The 21,349-nt window shown below is 44.0% G+C and overlaps 1 protein-coding gene and 1 pseudogene across 1 annotated transcript in view; both read right to left on the reverse strand.

The window, feature by feature from the left end:
* MICOS10 (mitochondrial contact site and cristae organizing system subunit 10) overlaps positions 1-21,349 on the reverse strand; it is a 38,567-nt gene that overhangs the window by 8,086 nt on the left and 9,132 nt on the right. The gene's annotated exons all lie outside the window — the stretch shown is intronic.
* LOC113881511 lies at positions 10,038-10,136 on the reverse strand (annotated as a pseudogene).

Here is a 21,349-nt window from a genome sequence, read left to right on the forward strand (position 1 = left end):
GAGAAACTACAGCAATTACAAGCAAGTTTAAGAGTCTAGGAGCCATATGCCAAACAACTTTATTCTTAAATGACAGAAAGAAAAGACACAGCTTCCAAAATACGAGACTTAACCTTCCCACTGCGTGTGACGCAAGAGCACGGATGCTGTCGGGACACAGGCCCAGTTCAGAGCCCTCTGACCTCAAGGCGAGTGCTTTAGCCTCACCTGCCCTCAGCACGCTCATCTACGAGCATCGCTGTGTTAGGAAAGTATAAGGATCTGCAGTCTGACACAGACTTCAATAAATGGTGGTTAGGTCTGCTACCTCTCTAAAAACACACTCAAAAGATGTCAGAAGTGTAACATAACTGTTTTTCTCAGCGCAGTTTTGTTTTGTGTGTCCACTGGATTTTAAAAAATACAAAACAAACAAACAAACAAAACAAAACAAAAAGTTAATCCCTCCATTAAAACACAACTCCACAGGAGGATCGCACTGTCAGTGAACCACAGCTGAAGACTGGAATCTTTGTTATTCACTCTGCATAGCTGACTTTTTTTCCACAGGCAATAGCAACTGTTCATAGAAATACATTTTTTTTAAAAACAAAATAGGGGATTCCTTCAGATTCATTGCTGAAGTAGAACATGTTGCTTTAAAATACAACATTTTCCTAGAGGTGCCTTGTGTTTAATAAAGCTGTATTTATGCTTCGCACATGGATTAATGTCAAACTGACCTATTTATAATGGGTGTTCTTTCCTGTTCAATCATGTTTCTATAACACTATTACAATCATCAAATGCATTTGTCAGAACAAACAAGAACGTGCTTTTATAGAAAAGTACCCTTGGGACTGAATTTAGTGAGAATTACATTTCCAAGAAACATTCCTGATTTATGAAAGATGCTCAGGGCCCAATTTATGAGGGGAAAAAAAATAGTTTTAAGTCAATTCCAAACTGTGTTACTTAATCCTTTGAGGCAAAGACAGATTGTCCCAGGTGTCCATGTGTAAATGCCAAGTCATGTGAAGCAACCCAGAAAGTGTGCCAGACAACGGCCCAGAGATGGCAAATGCGGTCAGTGTTAATCAGCTTCTCACAAGTCAACACTGCCGCAGGCTAAGAAGGTGGCTATTGCACAAGACCTCGCCCTTCCTGTGCCTCCCGTATACAGAGGCTGAACGTCTGTAGGAATGTCTAGGGTGCACATCAATTACCAGGACTCTGGTCAGAACAAGTAAAGCAGTCGGCCAAAAGGAGTCAAGACAAGGAAGGTAAATGTGGAAGCCATTACAGTACTGGTGTGCTGCTTCCAGAAAAGTCACCTCTCAACCAGGGTCCTTTCAGATGAAAGCACACAGCACAAGATCCAGCCTTCAGAATGCCGACAGCTGTATGGCTTTTCAAGAACGCACAAAAGAAACGTGGCTGTATACATTTTACTTAAATATAGTTTATTCACATGTGGGCAGAGGATGTGGGAAAATAAGCAGCTCTGATGACTATTAAAGGGACACTGAAGAAAATGCAGAATTACTAAGTTTCAAAAAACACAACCAAAGAAGCCTCTGCCGCTGTTGAGTCACTAAGTCGTGTCTGACTCTTCGGTGACCAACCCCATGGACTGTAGGTGCCATGCACTGGATTTATTGGGGAGAAGTGGTGCTTTGGGATTCCCTGGTGGCTCAGATGGTTAAGAATCTGCCTGCAGGCAAAGCGGCGGCGCGCTCCACGGCGTTTGGGAGCCGGGGGAGGGGAGAAAAAAAAAAAAAAAGAATCTGCCTGCAATGCAGGAGACCCAAGTTCAATCCCTGGGTAAGGAAGTTCCCCTGGAGGGCATGGCAACCCACTCCAGTACTCTTGCCTGGAGAACTGCATGGACAGAGGAGCCTGGTGGGCTACAGTGCACGGGGCTGCCAAGAGTGGGACACAACTGAGTGACTAACACTTCTGAGGTACTAACATTTATAGAGTGGCAGACACTGACGATGGAGAAGGAAATGGCAACCCACTCCAGTGTTCTTGCCTAGAGAATCCTGTGGACAGAGGAGCCCAGTGGGCTGCTGTCCACAGGGTCGCACAGAGTCAGACACGACTGAAGCGACTTAGCAGCAGCAGGCATTGATGTACCAACGTTTCCATATATTATTGCCAGGAGCCAGCCTGCGGAACTCCACCCGTGGCAAAGGTCATGAGGGAGGAGGCTCGGCATACGCAAAGGCGGGATCGAGCCTCAGGAGTCCCCCTGGAAATTCTCGAGCATCTACCCCCAAAACCAGAGTCTGCCTACTTTCTGCTTTGTGCTCTCACCTACACCTCTGACTTTACGGGGGGCTGTCCCCCACTACCTCTCTCTGAAAAAAGAGTTAGCTTACAGCTCCAGTTAATAATTCCTGGGTGTGACAGTGTTTCAACCTACAAACTCCTTTGGAAATCCTCTAGCCTGCCTGAATAGGTTTTTCCAGCCACATGTGATTGTTCAGAGCCTCCCAACTGTGAGAGGCAGGAGATGTTCTAAACTGTCTAAACACAGATTCCTTTGAGTAGTTAAGAGATTCATTAGAAATTGTATTGGTGAAGGGTTTTTCACTTGTTGGGCCAATGTTTGCTGCTAAGTCTCCATATCCCTTACCTACTGTGTCCTTGGCAGTGTATTGATTGATATAATGGGTGTATAGAAACGTAAGTAGTAGCCTCAATGTTTGTAACCTTGGACCCTTGAGTTAATTCTTTTCTTGATTGAGCCCACCTCACCTTTGCCCTATAGGAATGCAACTTTATCCAATGCCTTTTGGAGGCTGGCACCTGACTTTAGAATAATCACCTTTAGAGAAAAATAAGTCTCTTAAAATGTTAACAGGCCTCCTGGCCAGAAGATGATGTAAATCACCTAAACTTTTGCATATGATAAGTCTGAAAGCCTGGCTTCGATTAGGATCAGGAACTTCTGTCCTTGCATGACTCTACCCCTTCCCCCATTATCCTCTATGCACAACTTAAGGTATAAAACTACTTTGGAAAATAAAGTACGCCCTTTTTGTTCATCGAAATTTGGTCTCCCCATGTCGTTCTTTCTTTCACCTTCTGGCTGAATTTTTCCTCTGAGGTGGGGAAGCTCGTCCTACTAATTTTGCTTGGGCTTCTAAGATCTGACCGGGGAGGCCTTAGTGTCTCCTCTCCTTCGGGAGAACGGGAGGACGCCTGCAGCCTTCGTAGGTGACGTAAATTCCCTGCTTTGGAATTTTATTCAGGCTCTTTTCTTCACTGAATTTCTTCGCTGAGCTATCCTTATTTCACCACTCTTTATATCCTTAATAAACATTTAATTAAGCAGTTGTTTCCTGATCTCGCCGACGCCGTCCCCGCTTCGAATTCCCTGGATCCACCGGGGCTGGACCCCGGCATATTATTTCATTTGAACCACAGAACCACCTCTGAGGTGTATTATGATCCTGACTTACGGAAGAGGAAACAATGTAAAGAAAGGGGTTAGGTGAGTTACCCAAGAACACACAACTACGAAAGAGAACACAAACCCACGCTGTTTGACTCCAGGTCATGGCTCTTTTCTACTGGCAGAGAAAACGCTCAGGGAGAGGTCAGTCAGAAGAGCTGCAGGAGAGCAGTCTATTGTTACACAGCACAACAAAGTGTTTTTCTGGATGTTCTGGATGGTAGTGCTTTGCATGGGTAATTTATGACTGCGTGACTCTTTAATCCCTCAAGAAAACAACAGAAACCACAGATGTCCGATTTATCAAGGATGACAACAACCCCCGCCCCAAATTACTTAGCATCAAGGAGACACAGGCACCAAGCCAAGCTGGGAGGCGCTTCCTTCTGGACACTGGCTGGAGAGAGAAGTGCCTTCCCTCCCTACCCCCCCGCCCATCAACATCAGCGCCTGCAGTCTCCTCCCTGGGACGTCAAGAGGCAACTCAGGGCAGCACTGTGCCCTCGTGTGCATCACAAGGGCTGTCGTGTGGTTTCCTTCTTGGTCCAAATGAAAAATCAACAGGGAAACAAGACCGACAGTTTCTTTTCCTTACACATTTCCTTAACCTACATTTATTAGCATTTATTAAGTAGGAAGCACTAAGGATAAATTTCTTTTCTCTTGGGGTATGTAGTGCTTATTTTTAAAAAGTGGGTAGTGGATACACAGTGGTTACATTTCAGCTACAGTGTTATGTAGATTTGGGGGTAAAACAGGTTAAACAGGATTGAGAATACTGGTTACCTACTAGTGGTCTGTCCCTTCCTTGGACAATTTATATACCCTCTCTAGGCAACAGCTTCTTTGTACTGAAAATAGGAATACTAACAGTGCCTATCTCTAACTGGGGAAGAAGAGCAAGGATGAAACAACATAACATGTAAAAAGCCTGGAAGAACAGTGCATTGCACACAGTAATTATAAATGTATTCTTCTCCCACAAAAAGCATTTCAAGAACAAATACTTACTGAGCACTGAAGGGCAAGAACACTGGGTCCATAATCAAAAAATGGGCCAAAGAACTAAACAGACATTTCGCCAAAGAAGACATACAGATGGCTAACACACACATGAAAAGATGCTCAACATCACTCATTATCAGAGAAATGCAAATCAAAACCACAATGAGGTACCATCTCACGCCGGTCAGAAGGGCTGCTATGAAAAAGTCTACAATCAATCAATGCTGGAGAGGGTGAGGAGAAAAGGGAACTCTCTTATACTGTTGGTGGGAATGCAAACCGGTACAGCCACTATGGAGAACGGTGTGGAGATTCTTTAAAAAACTGGAAATAGAACTGCCATCAGTTCAGTTCAGTTGCTCAGTCATGTCCGACTCTTTGTGACCACATGAATTGCAGTACGCCAGGCCTCCCTGTCCATCACCAACTCCCGAAGTTCACTCAAACTCACATCCATCAAGTCGGTGATGCCATTCAGCCATCTCATCCTCTGTCGTCCCCTTCTCCTCCTGCCCCCAATCCCTCCCAGCATCAGAGTCTTTTCCAATGAGTCAACTCTTCCCATGAGGTGGCCAAAGTACTGGAGTTTCAGCTTTAACATCATTCCTTCCAAAGAACACCCAGGACTGATCTCCTTCAGAATGGATGGGCTGGATCTCCTTGCAGTCCAAGGGACTCTCAAGAGTCTTCTCCAACACCACAGTTCAAAAGCATCAATTCTTTGGCGCTCAGCTTTCTTCACAGTCCAACTCTCACATCCATACATGACCACTGGAAAAACCACAGCCTTGACTAGACGGACCTTTGTTGACAAAGTAATGTCTCTGCTTTTGAATATGCTATCTAGGTTGGTCATAACTTTCCTTCCAAGGAGTAAGCATCTTTTAATTTCATGGCTGCAGTCACCATCTGCAGTGATTTTGGCACCCCCAAAAAGAAAGTCAGCCACTGTTTCCACTGTTTCCCCATCTATTTCCCATGAAGTGATGGGATCAGATGCCATGATCTTCGTTTTCTGAATGTTGACCTTTAAGCCAACTTTTTCACTCTCCTCTTTCACTTTCATCAATTATGACCCAGCAATCCCACTGCTGGGCATATACATGGAGGAAACCATAATTGAAAGAGACACGTGTACCCCAATGTTCATTGCAGCACTGTTTAGAACAGCCAAGACATGGAAGCAACCTAGATGTCCACTGGCAGATGAATGGATAAGAAACCTGTGGTACATATACACAATGGAATATTACTCAGCTATTAAAAAGAATGCATTTGAATCAGTTCTAATGAGGTGGATGAAACTGGAACCTATTATACAGAGCAAAGTAAACTAGAAAGAAAAACACCAATACAGTATATTAACACATATATGGAATTTAGAAAGATGGTAACAATGACCCTATATACGAGACAGCAAAAGAGTCACAGATGTATAGAACAGTCTTTTGGACTCCGTGGGAGAAGGCAAGGGTGGGATGATCTGAAAGAATAGCACTGAAACATGTATATTACCATATGTGAAACAGATCGCCAGTCCAGGTTCGATGCATGAGACAGGGTGCTCGGGGCCAGTGCACTGGGATGACCCTAAGGATGGGATGGGCAGGGACGTGGGAGGGGGGTTCAGGATGGGGACACACGTACACCCATGGCTGATTCACGTCAATGTATAAAAAAACCACCACAATATTGTAAACTAATTAGCCTCCAATTAAAATAAATAATAAATAAATAAACTTGGCAAAAAATAAAAAGAATACTGGGTTCAACAAGAATAAGAAATAAGACAGTCTCTTCCATGGCAAGCTTGGGCTCAGGAAGGAGTAACAAGTTAGGTATCCAGAAAACTGAACAAAAGCGAATCTTGTCTTTCAGAGAGGAAGAGCGCTGCCCGTCCACAGGAAGGCGGGCGCACGTGTAGCTGAGAAGCTGCTGTTGTGTTTTTAATCTTCAAGAAGAAGGTGGCATTTCAGTTGCCTTAAATGGTAGACTTTCAACAGCCAGAGCTGAGGCGGGGGGGATACACCCCCCACCCAGTGGCTGCAGAAAAGCAGGGCTCGAGCCGGGAAACGGGGGAGGGTGGCCACGCCGAAGCTCAAGGCGGGCCGCTGGGAGCAGGAGACAAGGCTGGAGAGGGCCGGAGCCTCTGAAGAACCAGGAGGTGGGCCAAGGAGTCTGCACGGCACTTAATCCAACAGGCTGGGCTTCCCTGAAGAGTTTTTAAAAAGGCAAAACACGACTGACACTATGCTTTAGAAGAGTCATCCGACTAAGGTGTGCAGGATTACTTGGAAAGGAAGAGACATTTTGTTGGCAAAATTTACAGGATTTAACAACTGATTAAGTGTGTGTATGTGTATCTGGGGTTTTGGGGGAGTGCAGTGGGGAAGGCTGTCAAAGAAATTGCAGAGAACTTCTACCTGGATAATTATAAAAACATTGGTGCTATTTAAAAGTTATCAAATAACCTTTTAATACAAAATTCCCTTAATAAAGCTAGAATATAACTTGATTTATACAAACGCAATATCGACAATGTTTTCATGAACACCAAACCATATCAAATAAAGTGAAGAGTATTCGCTAAGCACTTAGACGCCACGATTCAATTATCTCATTTAACCTTCACATTTAACAAGCTTCTCTTATTAGCCCCATTTTACAGACTTGGAAACTGAGACACAGATTGGTGAAGTAACGTGCCTCGGGTCACATGTCTGGGACTGGAAACCAGACCATCCAACTCCAGAGACCTGGTCTTCAGTTGCCACATTCCTCTGCCACCAGTATGGCCTCCTCGGAGACATGAAAACCATTATAATCATCATGACTTACCAAAGGAAATGAAACAACCTTCCAAAATTCATCCGAGCCAACATTCTGTGTCGGCTTTTCCTTCACGACACGACCTGAGCACCCACTGTGTGCCAGCCACTATGCCAGGCCCCAGGAAACAAGTTTCCACTCTAAGTTCACGGTCTAGCGCTGGAATCAACTGATAATTAGAAACCCAAGGTACAAGGTACAATGAGGAAACAGGAAGTGCTGTTTCTGCTCAGCATGGAATACACAAAGGGGAGACGGGTGTTGAGGAGAGACCAAAGTATGTAGGGTCCTATTTTTCATGCAGATGGTGGAGAAGAGAGAATCTGAAGTCTGGACCTAGCCAGAGGCACTGAGAAGGGCACCCAAGCCCCCCGGAGGGTTAGAGAAGGGAGTGGGAGAGAAGGCGACAAGAGAAAGACTTCAAGGAGCTCTTGGTTGCCAAATGACCACGCGTGAGTTAGGAGATACAGAAAGACAGTCTTTGACAGCAAACTAAGGATCTTGAATATAAAGAAGGCTGAGCGCCGAAGAATTGATGCTTTTGAACTGTGACGTTGGAGAAGACTCTTGAGAGTCCCTTGGACCGCAAGGAGATCCAACCAGTCCATCTTAAAGGAAATCAGTCCTGAATATTCACTGGGAGGACTCATGCTGAAGCTGAGACTCCAATACTTTGGCCACCTGATGTGAAGAACTGACTCATTTGAAAAGACCCTGATGCTGGGAAAGACTGAAGGCGGGAGGAGAAGGGGAGGACAGAGGATGAGATGGTTGGATGGCATCACCAACTTAATGGACATGAGTCTGAGTAAACTCCGCGAGTTGGTGATGGACAGGGAAGCCTGGCGGGCTGCAGTTCATGGGGTCACACAGAGTCGGACACGACTGAGCGACTGAACTGGAGTGAAGGATCTTGGTCTCTATTACAAGTCACAGAGAAGCAATGACAGAAACCAAGCAGGGAAACAACATATCAGATGTGTGCTTTACAGCAGCCCACTCACAGCAATGAGGACAGATTTGAAAAAGCCCCATCAAAGACAGAGACAGTAACCCAGGCGGGAGCTACGTCCAGACTTCAGATTCTCTCTTCTCTGCCATCCGCCTGAAAACCGTGATCTTACATACTTTGGTCTCTCCTCAACAGCCCTCTCTCCTCTGTGTATTCCATGCTTAGCAGAAATGAAAGAGACAGTACTAAAGGTAAGCAGGACAGGTTAAGGCAGGACTCTGACCAGGGCTTAGGAACTTCTGGGAAGTGGGAGTGACCACACTTAATGATGATTCTTAGCTAAGGAATCCTTAGCTAAGTCATGGACAGAGATACACAGAGATGGAAACGGGGGTCAAATATGTTTTAAACATACCAATGGTTTTGCATTTAACATACTGTTGGTGCCAATGGTGACTACTATCCCAGATCAGCATTCACAAAAGTGTGGCAATGACTTGCCTGAATGCGGGGGTCTTCCATGAGCAAACAACTTCTTTGCTGTTCAATTTGGTTCTCTCAGGGTGGCCAAGACTATGAGGTTTAGGAAGCAGCACCCAGCTGACTTTCTATTGCAGTAGTATTCTACACCTGATGTGAAGAGCTGACTCACCGGCAAAGACCTTGAGGCTGGCAAAGACTAACAGCAAGAGGAGAAGGGGATGACAGAGGATGAGATGGTTGGATGGCATCACCCACTCGATGGACATGAGTTTGAGTAAGCTCCAGGAGATAGTGAAGGACAGGGAAGCCTGGCGTGCTGCAGTCCATGGGGTTGCAAAGAGTCGGACATGACTCAGTGACTGAACACCACCACCCGTCTTTCTTAAAGACATCAGTAATCTTCAAAACTCCATAAATAAACCTCTCCAAATCACTGGACTTGCATACATTAAGAAATAAAAGTTTTAGTTTTCATATACTGAGTGAAGAAGAAAAGTCTTCCAAAAGATATGAGCTGAAATAAAATGAAGTTCAAGTTGCAGTTGAACAGGGGAAAAACATTGGGGTTTTTTTCAATGGTCACAGCCAATCTCCTCTGGGAAAGCTTATGATTAGTAGCATTTATTCTAATGCCAGGACAAGTGAGATTAGAGCGGCAACGTATTGCGTTTTTACTTCTAATTAGAGAGGGATATTGTGAGCTCACATACAGGCTTATGCGGAAATGGTTAAAACAAAAATTCCTACAACTCGTTAACTTCAATTTAGTCACCTGAAATGATGCCAAGAAACTAGCAACTTTCTTAGGACTACTTTCCTAGTAAAAAGTGAATTATGCTGCTCAAATCATATGCTTCAGTTAATCATTTAAAATCTATCTATCAAACAGGAATTTTGAGTACTTTATATGTGCAGGTTCTGACAACCAGAAACATTTGTTCTAACTCATAAACATTTGCCAAAGTAAAGTAGATCTACAAATCCATCAACAATTATGTCAGTGTTACAATAATTATAAATTATCCGAAGCAACCTAATACAGGTTTAGGTTGGATAAAGAAAATTGAAGTAAAAAGTGATGAGATGCATTTCAATTCCTCCCACATACACTGCTAACTACTAACAGAAAGCTTTAAACTTCTACCTGAAGATCCACAGTTGGAGCAACCTGATGGAGGCCCTCCCTTTAGACAGCGCCTGGCACACTGTGACCCGCCCGCCCGCCCTCGCCCCAGACCCAGCTCGCTCCCCGTCATCCATTAAGGCTGACCATACTTTCATATCCCATATTCTTCTCCAGTTTTTCTAATTTGTACCTCCCCCTTTTAAAACATGGAGCGCTTCGTGGATCTGTGTGCCATCCTTACTCAGGGGCCATGCTAATCTTCTCTGCATCATTAGTGAATGTGCTGCCAAAATGATTACACTCTTTTCCTTTATTTGTTTCTTTATCCTTTATTTCTTATTTCTATCCCGCTATCTAAAAAGCACTTCACTTTCTCAGGACTTCCCCAGCGGTCCAGTGGTTAAGAATCCGCCTGGTGACACAGGGGCTGCGGGTTCACTTGATGGTCGGGGGAACAAAGATCCCACACGTCCTGGACGTGCACAGCTAAGCCCGGGTGCCACCGCTATCGAGCACGCGCCCCAGAGTCCAGGAGCCGCAACTGCGGAGGCCCTGGCGCCCTGGAACCCCCGCACCACGACAAGAGGAGCCCGCGCCTTGAGAGGCCCGGCGCTGCCACAGGGAAAAAGCCCTCACAGCAACAAAGGTCCAAAATAAATAAATAAAATATTTACTTATTTAAAATAAAAATTAATAAATAAAATAAACAAATAAAAATTAAATAAAAAACAACACTAGACCAAATGAACTGCTAAAGTTCCTACCAGCTCTAATAATGGATAGTTCTATAAGTCTAAGGATTTACTGAAGTTATTCAAGTGGGGCCAACCAAGGAAAGCCAACAATGGTGTATCACATCCAACAAGAGCAAAGCCCATTAACCTGTCAATCAAGGAGAAACGTCACTGACAGGCACGGTTGCATGGCATCACCAACACAACGGACATGAGTCTGAGTAGGCTCTGGGAGTTGGTGATGGACAGGGAAGCCTGGCATGCAGCACTCCATGGGGGCGCAAAGAGTCAGACACGACTGAGTGACTGAACTGAACTGAATGTAATTTCAAAGTTAGTGAAAAGCTTAGAGAGATTTTCACTTTAAACTACTCTATTAAATACAAAACTAGACTTAAGATATTTATTTAAAGATTACTGAATATTCACTGGAAGGACTGATGCTGGAGCTGAAACTCCAACACTTTGGCCACCCGATGCAAAGGGCTGACTCATTTGAAAAGACCCGGATGCTGGGAAAGACTAAAAGTGGGAGGAGAAGGGGACAACAGAGGATGAGATGGTTGGATGGCATCACCGACTTGATGGACATCAGTTTGAGGAAGCTCTGGGAGACAGTGAAGGACTGGGAAGCCTGGTGTGCTATGGTTCATGAGGTCGCAAAGAGTCAGAGGCACGAGTGGGCAACTGAACAACAAATTCATAATCCTCAACTACAGGAACCAACTCAGCTCAATAAATAAATGTTTTGAACAGAAACTGTTCTCATTGTTTCTTTGCTTACATTATGATTCCCTGGAAGAGGGCATGGCAACCCACTCCAGTATTCTTGCCTGCAGAATCCCAACCACAGAAGCCTGGCAGGCCATGATGCATAGGGTCACAAAGAGACACGACTGAAGCAACTTAGGGTAACTACAACAAAGTTAATGGTTCTCCGCACCAAGCATCATTATTACTCCCAAGAGGGAATCTGGATTAAGTTTACTGCTCATCATTCCATTTATATAAGCGGGATCATTTATCACACAAGATGTTCTAAAATTTACGTTTCTCACTTTATGATTATCAGGACACCTTTCTGTGACAGTACATGTCTGTTTAAAACTTTTCATGAACTATAACATATATACATAAAGCTGCGCAATTAAGTGTGCCACTCAATGAGTTTTCATAGACTAAACACACCCATGTTACCAGAACCAGAGCAAGAAACAAAGGATACCCAACACCCCCAGAAGTCTGCCTTGGGCTCTCCTAGTCAAAACTTTCCATCTGAGGGTAACCAGATTCTGACTTCTCAAAGCACAGTGTAGTTTTGCCTGGTTTTAAACCTACATAAACAGAGTCTCAGAGCATGTGCTTTGGCCCACCACTGGCTATGGATAGATACAGTCTGTTCATTATCACTGCTCTACAGTATTCAATTACATCGTGTCACAATTTGCTAACCCATTCTGTTGCTGGGCATTTGGGTAGCTTCCAGTGGGCGCTATTATGCCTAGGTAAGTTCTACAAACGTTCTAGTACAAGTTACTTGGTGAACACATGTACACACGCCTGCCGGGCACACACCGAGGCACGGAGCTGCTCTGTCATGAGATGCGCACACAGTCTGCGTCAGGAGACATCGCCAGCTTCCCAGTATTCACACCGATTCATGCTCCCACAAGCTGAGTCTGAAGGTTCTGGTTGCTTATATCTGCACAAACACTGGGTATATTTCACCTTTTTGCTTTCATTTCACTTTTCTTTTTTGGTTCTAAATAACTTTTTGGTGTATAATTTACGTGGAATAAACTGCACCCTTTTAAAGTGTAAAACTCAGTGAGTTTGGAAGCTGCACACACGCACGTGCGCGCGCGCGCACACACACACACACACACACACACACACACGGGAAACTGCCACCACAATCAGGAAACAGTACTGTTACCACCCCCGTTCCCTTGTGACCCTCTGCAGTCCAGCCTTCTCTCTACCCTTTTCCTCTTATCTACTTTGTCATTACAGACTGGTTTGTATCTTCTAGAATTTTACATAGAAATGGAATCATGCAGTACATACTCTTTTGTGTGATTTCACTCAACATAATGATTTTGAAATGTATACATGTTGCTGTATACATGGTTTTGTATGTATGTTCCTTTTTATTAGTGACTAGTCCACTCTATGGATGGTTCACATTTGCTAATCCATTCGCCTGTTGATGGAGATCTGGGTTCTTTCCACTTGGGGGTATGGTGAATAAAGCTGCTATGAACATTCATATACAAGACTTTTTGTGAACTTGTTTTCATTTCTCCTGAGTAAATAAATACCCAGGAGTAGAATGAGTGGATGGTATGTTTAACTTTATAAGAAACTACCAGTTTTACAAAATGGCTTTGCCATTGCACCTTCCCATCAAGAGTACACAAGAATTCCAGTTGCTCCGTATCTTAGTCAACCCTTAATGTTATCAGTCTTTTAAACTATTTTAATCGGTATATAGTGGTATCTCATTATGATTTTAATTTGCACATCCCCACACCTTAATGTTAATTTCTTTTCTTTTTTTTTTGCCATTAGTATAACTTATTTTGTGAAGAATCTTTTCAAACATTTTACCAATTTTCTTAAATGAATTATCTCCTTACTGCTATGATGAAATTTAAGAATTCTTTATTTATTCTTGAAACAAGCAATTTTTTTGTTCTCTTAATGGTGTCTTTCAAAGAGCAAGTTTAAAATTTTGATCAGTCAGCATATAATTTTTTTCTTTGTGATTTTGCTTTCTGTGATCTAAGAAAATTTTTTTGAATTCAAGGTCACAAAACTTTTTCTCCTAAGCTTTCTTTTAGAATTATCTAGTTTTAGCTTTGTGATCTTTAAGTTAATTTTTATGTATGATAATGAGGTATATTTTTTCCCTGTACATGGATACAGTTACTCTAGCACAATCTGTTGAAAAGATTTTACTTTCCCCATTAAACTGCCTTGGCATCTTTGTCAAGAATGAAATTGACTGGCTTCCCTGGTGGCTCAGTGGTGAAGAATCCGCCAGTCCAGGAAGATTTCACATGCCCTGGAGCACCTAAGCCCACGCGCCACAACTAGAGAAAGCCCATGTGCAGCAACAAAGACCCAGCACGACCGAAAGTAAATACACAGTGAACGCCCCACACACTCAGGGTCTACTCCTAGACACCAGCTGACCCCGCTGGTGTCCACGTGCATCCCTCTCTCCGACACCACACCGTCCAGTTTACTCAAGATTCACAGTAAGTCTTGACATCAGGTAACGTTAGTCTTCCAAATGTTTCTCTTTTAAAAATCCCTTTGGGAACTTCCCTGGCTATCCAGTGGTTAAGACTCCACATGTTCTCTGCAGGGGGCACAGGTTCAATCCCTGACCTCCCACGCCACCTGACATGGCCAAAAATAAAAAACCTCTCTGCTTTGTTTTGGGTTGTTTACATTTTCATATGGATTTTTTGAATGAATCTCTCAATTTCTACAAGTACCTCTGAGCATTATTTTTGTTGCTGGAACAAGAGATAAATAAGCTTCCTCATTGAACTGCTCGGAGAGTAGAAACAGGAGAGTATGACAGCGGGCCAAGTCTGATGGCATAACAGGCACTCGGTTAGTGTCAGCTTCCTCTCTTCTCCCCTCTCTTGGCCTTTAAATAAACAGGACCCAATCTAGTAATGCCCTAACATTTCACTAGTGGGTCAATGGCCATGGTAAAATTATTACCACACCAAACGACTTTTGTAAGTAAATATTTGTATTTTTACTTGGATTCGATACTGAAATGCACTTGCCAGAAAAAGCAATTCAGCATATTTACTAATAAACTGTTTCAGGCCACATTTTAGGAAAGCATAAAACCACAGCCAGAACAAAAATTCAAATCTGTTTTCGAGTTCCATATAGGGCCTAATTACATTATTCTACAATACTAACAGAAAATCCTCCTCTAGCAAGATCACAGCGTTCCATTGTTCACAATCCTGCCGCAAGTGGAAAAAGGATTCCTGCTTCCAAACATTGTTTAGAAATACATATAACAAACAAAATATGACTACTAATTCAACAACTAACATGTACTAATTTGAAACCAAACCTATAAACAATCAGAAGCCTTTGAAGTATTTCAGTTTAGCCTAACTGATACCACTCCATGCCATGGAGAGGGATCAGTCTGCAAACACAGGCTACCAAAGGGCACTTTCTGGTGGGCCACCAACACTTCGTGGTAACCCACATTTATCAGATGAACTGATACTTAAAGAAAAACAATAATTTGCTTTCTTTTTCCATGACTATCCAATTGCTTCTTTCAGTATATTTTTTAACATTAAAATGGTCTTAAACAATCAACTTAACTACATACACTTTTACTTGATTACCAGATGAACACACAAAACTGCTGATTAATTCTAAGGTAGCTCAGCTGCTAAACCATTTACTGTCCTAAATACTCTCTTAGCATGGAAGGAACAAGGCCAAAACCTTTCTTTTCATGAAGATGAACGATGACACGGCAGTAACTTCCATCTCTGTTGACTGAGCTGCATACAACCAGAGGCAAACCTAAGACATACCAGGAATAAATTAACTGCAAAATGTTACTTGGGCTCGCTCCCCTCCTGCCTCTCCTGATTGTCAACCGCAGCTCCATTCTCCACTTACACGGGTCTGACGTCAGCCCTGGCGACTCCGGCTGGTGAACTGCCACATCAGGTTCTGTAAACATTGCTGCCGCCATCGCCTCTGTCTCCCTCCACTACTCCTGCCCTCATCTTGGATCTGAGTTCCGCTAACCTCTCATCATGTCGCTTCTGACATGACTTTGCAATAGTATACTAACCCATCCCCTGCCCTCTCTCTGGCCCTTCCCAATTCATTCTCCTCGTGCTACTGCAGGGCTCTTTCTGAAATCAAACGTTCAACATTTTCTACAGAAACAGAAAACCTATCCTAAAATTCATATGGAATCTCAAGGGACCCTGAATAACCAAAATAATCTTGAAAAAGAACAAACCAGGAGACATAATTTCTGATTTCAAAGCTTACTACGAAGCTGCGTTGTGTTGTACTTAGACACTCAGTCGTGTCCGACTCTTGCGACCCGGTGGACTGCAGCCTGCCAGGCTCCTCTGTCCATGGGGATTCTCCAGGCAAGAATACTGGAGTGGGTTGCCATGGCCTCCTCCAGGGGATCTTCCCAACCCAGGGATCGAACCCAGGCATCCTGCATTGCAGGCAGATTCTTTACCGTCTGAGCCATCAGAGAAGCCCAAGAATACTGGAATGGGTAGCCTATCCTTTCTCCAGGGGAAATTCCTGACCCAGGATTTGACCTGGGGTCTCCTGCATTGCAGGCGGATTCCTTACCAGCTGAGCTACCCGGGAAGCCCTACTACAAAGCTACAGTTAGAAGAACAGCACAGTCCTGGCCCTAGAAGTCCAGTGCTTAGGATTTAGCACTTTCCCTGATGGGCCTGGGTTCAACCTCTGGACGAGGAACTAAGATCCCAGAAGTCAAACAGCACAGTAAAAAAACAAAACGACCAACCCAGTGTAGTACTGGCATAAAGACAGATCAATGGACTAGAAAGCCTAGAGATAAACCCCTGCAGGTATGGCCAAGGTTTCCCAGGTGATCCCGTGGTAAAAGAATCCGTCTGCCTACAATGCAAGAGATTCAGGAGACGTGGGTTTGATCCCTGGGTCAGGAAGACGCCCTGAGCAGGAAATGGGAACACATTCCAGTATACCTGCCTGGAAAAGTCCATGGACAGAGAAGCCTGAAGGGCTACAGATCACAACAAGAACATAAATGGTCAAATGATTTTTGACAAGGGTGCCAAAACCATTCAGTGAGGAAAGGCCTGTCTTTTCAACACACGGTCCTGGGAAAACTGGATATCCGCACGCAAAAAAAGACATAGGACAAAAGTGTCACAACACTGGGTGTGGCAACGATTTCTTGGATATGAAATCATAGAAAAAATATATAAATACACTGGTCTGTGCCTCCAGTTTCTGGCAGAGCTCCTAAATTGCTCAGAACTTCCTGGGTGATAGACACGTCCTTTCCTATAATGAGGCAACTCTTGATGGGCTTCTGCATAGCTTCAAGATGAGGGCTGACCACCAGCAAGTGCAGGCCACCCTTGGAATTTTCAGCCCCACCCCTCAGCCTCCAAGAAGGGGAGAGGGGTTAGAGACTGAGTTAACGATTAATCATGGCTCCGTGATGAAGCGTCTGAAAAACCCGAAAAGTATGGGGTTCTAAAAGCTTCCAGGATGGTGAATACATCTAGGAGGGAGGCACACCCAACTCGACAGAAACAGAAACTCTTGTGCACGGGACCCTTCGGGACCTCTCTTCACCTGGCTGTGCGTTCCTATTCTTTAGTATCCTGGTAATCTGGTGGTGGTGGTTTAGCCGCTAAGTCGTGTCCGACTCTTGTGACCCCATGGACTGTAGCCCTCCAGGCTCCTCTGTCCTTGGCATTTTCCAGGCAAGAATACTGGAGTGGGTTGCCATTTCCTTCTCCAGGGGAGCTTCCTGACCCAGGAATCAAACCCGGCTCTCCTGCATTGCAGGCAGATTTTTTACCACCTGAGTTATGAGGGAAGCCTAGTAAGTAAGTGGTTTTCCCGAGTTCTGTGAGCCATTCTTAACAAGTTATTGATGACTAGGAGGTAAGCACGGGAACCTCTGATTCACAGCCGGTCAAAAGCACCGGTAACAATCTGGACTTGTGACTGGCATCTGAAGCGAGACTCTCAGGGGACGTAAGCCTTGAGCCCGGAGGCTCTGTGCGGTCTTGTTAGTGTCAAAACTGAATTGTGTTATCGAACACCCAGCTAGTGTCAGAGAACAGCCTGGTGTGGAATACCCATACAGCCGACATTAGAAGAACCATGAGTACGAGAGTAGAGGAGAAATAGAGGCGTTTTTTTGCTGCTCAGACACCAAAAGCAGTCAACAAAAACTGACAAACTGGACATCATAAAAACTTTAAAATTTTGTATACCAAAAGGTAAGAGCAGAGCCAAAAGGCATCCCACATACACAGGAGAAAATATGTGCCAATCACAGATCTGATGAGGGATTAATATAAGAATATACAGAGAAATCCTAAATGCAGTAACAACAATTCAAAGATGGACAAAGGACTCAAACAGACATTTCTCCAAAGATACACAAGTGGCCAATAACCACATGAAAAGATGCACTTGTCATCACTAATTATTAGAGAAACGCAAATCAAAGTTACAGTAAGATACTACACTAAACTGATCATGATGGCTACTATAAAAACTTTTTTAAGGAAAACAAGTATTGCTGAGGATGTGAAGAAACTGGGACTCATGGGCAGTGTTGCTAAGAATACAAAATGGTACAGTCACTGTGGAAAATAGAATGGCAGGTCCTCAAACAATTCAAAATAGAACCGCCACTGCTGTTCAGTCAGAGTTGTGTCCCACACTTGGAGACCTCAGGGACTTCTCCATCTGCTACCGTCTAGAGTTTGCTCGGATTCACGTTCACTGAGTTGGTGGTGCCACCCAACCATCTCACCCTCTGCTGTCCCTTTCTTCTTTTGCCTTCCATCTTTCCCAGCATGAGGGTCTTTTCCAACGCAACAGCTCTTTGCATCAGGTGGCCAAAGAACTGGAGCTTCAGCTTCAGCATCAGCCCTTCTAATGAATATTCAGGGTTGATTTCCTTTACTAAATGACTGGTTGGATCTCCTTGCAGTCCAAGGGACTCTCAAGAGTCTTCTCCAACATCACAGTTCAAAAGCATCAATTCTTTGGTGCTCAGCCTTCTTTATGGTTCAATTCTCATATCCATATATGTCTACTGGAAAAACCATAGCTGTGACTAGACAGACCTTTGTAGGCAAAGTGATGTCTCTGCTTTTTAATATGCTGTCTACGTTTGTCATTGCTTTCCTTCCAAGGAGCAAGGGTCTTTTAATTTCGTGGCTGCAATCATCATCTGCAGTGATTCTGGAGCCCAAGAAAATAAAATCTACCACTGTTTCCATTTTTTCCCCCCTATCTATTTGCCATGAAGTGATGGAACTGAATTCCATGATCTTAGTTTTCTGAATATTGAGCTTTAAGCCAGCTTTTTCACTCTTTTCTCTCACCCTCATTAGGAGGCTCTTTAGTTCCTCTTTCTGCCTTTAGAGTGGTATCATCTGCATATCTGAGGTTATTGATACTTCTCCCGGCAATCTTGATTCCAGCTTGTGATTCATCCAGCCTGGCATTTCACATGATGTACGCTGTATAGATGTTAAATAAGCAGGGTCACAATACACAGCCTTGTCATTCTCCTTTCCCAATTTAGAATCAGACAGTTGTTCTATGTCTGGTTCCAACTGTTGCTTCTTGATCTGCATACAGGTTTTTCAGGAGACAAGCAAGGTGGTTTGGTACTCCCATCTCTTTAAGAAGTTTCCAGTTGTGATCCACATAGTCAAAGGCTTTAGCATAGTCAATGAAGTAGATGTTTTTCTGGAACTTCCTTGCTTTCTCCACGATCCAACAAATGTTGGCAATTCGATCTCTGGTTTCTCTGCCTCTTCAAAACCCGATTTGTACGTGTGCAAGTTCTTGGCTCATGTACTGCTGAATCCTGTCTTGGATGGATTCTGAGCATAGCCTTGCTAGCACGTGAAATGAGTGTGACTGTACACTAGTTTGAACATCCTTTGGCACTGCCCTTCTTTGGGACTGGAATGAAAACTGACCTTTTCCAGTCCTGTGGCCACTGCTGAGCTTTCCAAATTGGCTGACATGTTGAGTGCAGCACTTTAAAGTGAAATGGTCAAAGTGTGAGTCGCTCAGTCGTGTCCAACTCTTTGCGACCCCATGGACTGTAGCCTGCCAGGCTCCTCTCTTTCCATGGAATTCTCCCGACAAGAATACTGAGAGGGTAGAAGACATTCCCTTCTCCAGGGGATTTTCCTAACCCAGGGATTGAACCTGGGTCTCTCACACTGCAGGCAGATTCTTTACCATTTGAGCCACCAGGCAAGCCCTTAACAAAATAAGCCAATCTCAGAAAGACAAATGCTGTAGGATTCTAGTTACACGAGGTAGTTAAGAGTAGTCAAGATCACAGAGACAGAAAATAGAGTGGTGGTTGCCAGGGGCTGGGCCTGAGAGTGGAGAGTTACTGTTAACTGGGCGGAGTTCCAGTTTCACAAGATGAAGCATTATGGAGACAGATGATGGTGTCGGCTGCACAGCACCGTGAGCGTATTTAACACCATCTAATGGTACACTTACAGATGCTTCAGATGGTAAGCTTCATGTTTTTCTTTAAATTAAAAGTTTTTTATTGAAGGGTAGTTGTGTTAGTTTCAGGTGTACAGCAAAGTGATTCCATTTTATACACGTGTGTGTGTTCAGATTCTTTTCCATTACAGTTATTACAAGACACTGAATATACTTCCCTGTGCCACAGTAGGATCTCGCTGCTCATACTGTACATAGTGATACGTATATGTGTTAATCTCAAACTCCTAATTTACCTGTCCCATTAGACGGTAAATCTCATTATATGCATTTTGTCACAATAAAAAAATTAGGGGAAAACACCTCGCAACATTACGAAGATTAAATGAGATAATGTTACAAGCTTACCACAGTGTGTGGCACACACTAAGTGCTCAGTAAATGGTAGGCATTATCATCATTCCCGGAAGGAGCCAAAGTCTCTCTCTCCTCTGGGGCTTTTCCTGGACAGTTTCTGAGGCCTGAAATACAGACCTCCACCCATTCCGCCCACTGAACACCTCCATAGTATGTAAGACTGAACTCCAATGTCACCACCTGCTTTTCATTTTCCTCAGGAAGGGTGGGACTTTCCACTGTTTGGGGACATATACATTAATAATTACTATTATGTATATAAACTGAAATACCGATTGTCAGACTTCCACGCCACCCGCAGTGTTCACATTCAGAGCAAATGTGTTCCCTATTTTAAGTTACGATTGCTACCCTTCACTCAATGCCTGCAGCAAGTATTTACCAAGTACAGGTAATGTACCAACCGCTCTGCAAAGGCTACCTCACTTTATCCCTGCTGTAACAACTGCCACTTTATAACTGAGAAAACTAAGACACAGAGAGGTCCTCAATGGTACTTTTCTTTCTAATGCAAAAAATCAAGAAAAAGAAAAGGAAAAGTATGTGAAGGCTATCACAGTCCATTAACGGGAAGACATTCTAGGGGCTGCTTATAAATGTCCACAGCTCGCATTTTTCCTTATGCTTAACACACCCGGCCTCCAAGGCCAGCCTTTTTCAGGAAAGTCAGGGTGCTGGGAAACCCCTTTCACAGGCAAGATGTCTCTTTCCTCTCTTGCAGATTTCCCAGCCCACATGTGGACTAGGTACTAGATATTCCTTACTCTGGTCTCACAGTGGGGTGAAATGGTGGGGGAGGAGGAACTACAACCAACGAGACAGCTTTTCAAGACAGGTTAAGGATTCCGCAGGCCTCCAAATGGCCTTCCCCGGTGCCTCAGATGGTAAAGAATCTGCCCGTAATGCAGAAGACCCAGGTTCAATCCCTGGGTCAGGAAGATCCCCTGGAGGAGGAAATGGCAACCCACTCCAGTATTCTTGCCTGGGAAATTCCATGGACAGAGGAGCCTGGCCTCCAAATGCATCATGAAGTGCCGGAAGACTTTCCTCAGAGCTTCCCCCAGCGAATCTGGGGCCCTGGCCCCTGTCATACGGACATCAAC

This window comes from Bos indicus x Bos taurus, chromosome 2, assembly GCF_003369695.1.
Source record: "Bos indicus x Bos taurus breed Angus x Brahman F1 hybrid chromosome 2, Bos_hybrid_MaternalHap_v2.0, whole genome shotgun sequence".
Classification (NCBI taxonomy): Eukaryota; Metazoa; Chordata; class Mammalia; order Artiodactyla; family Bovidae; genus Bos; species Bos indicus x Bos taurus.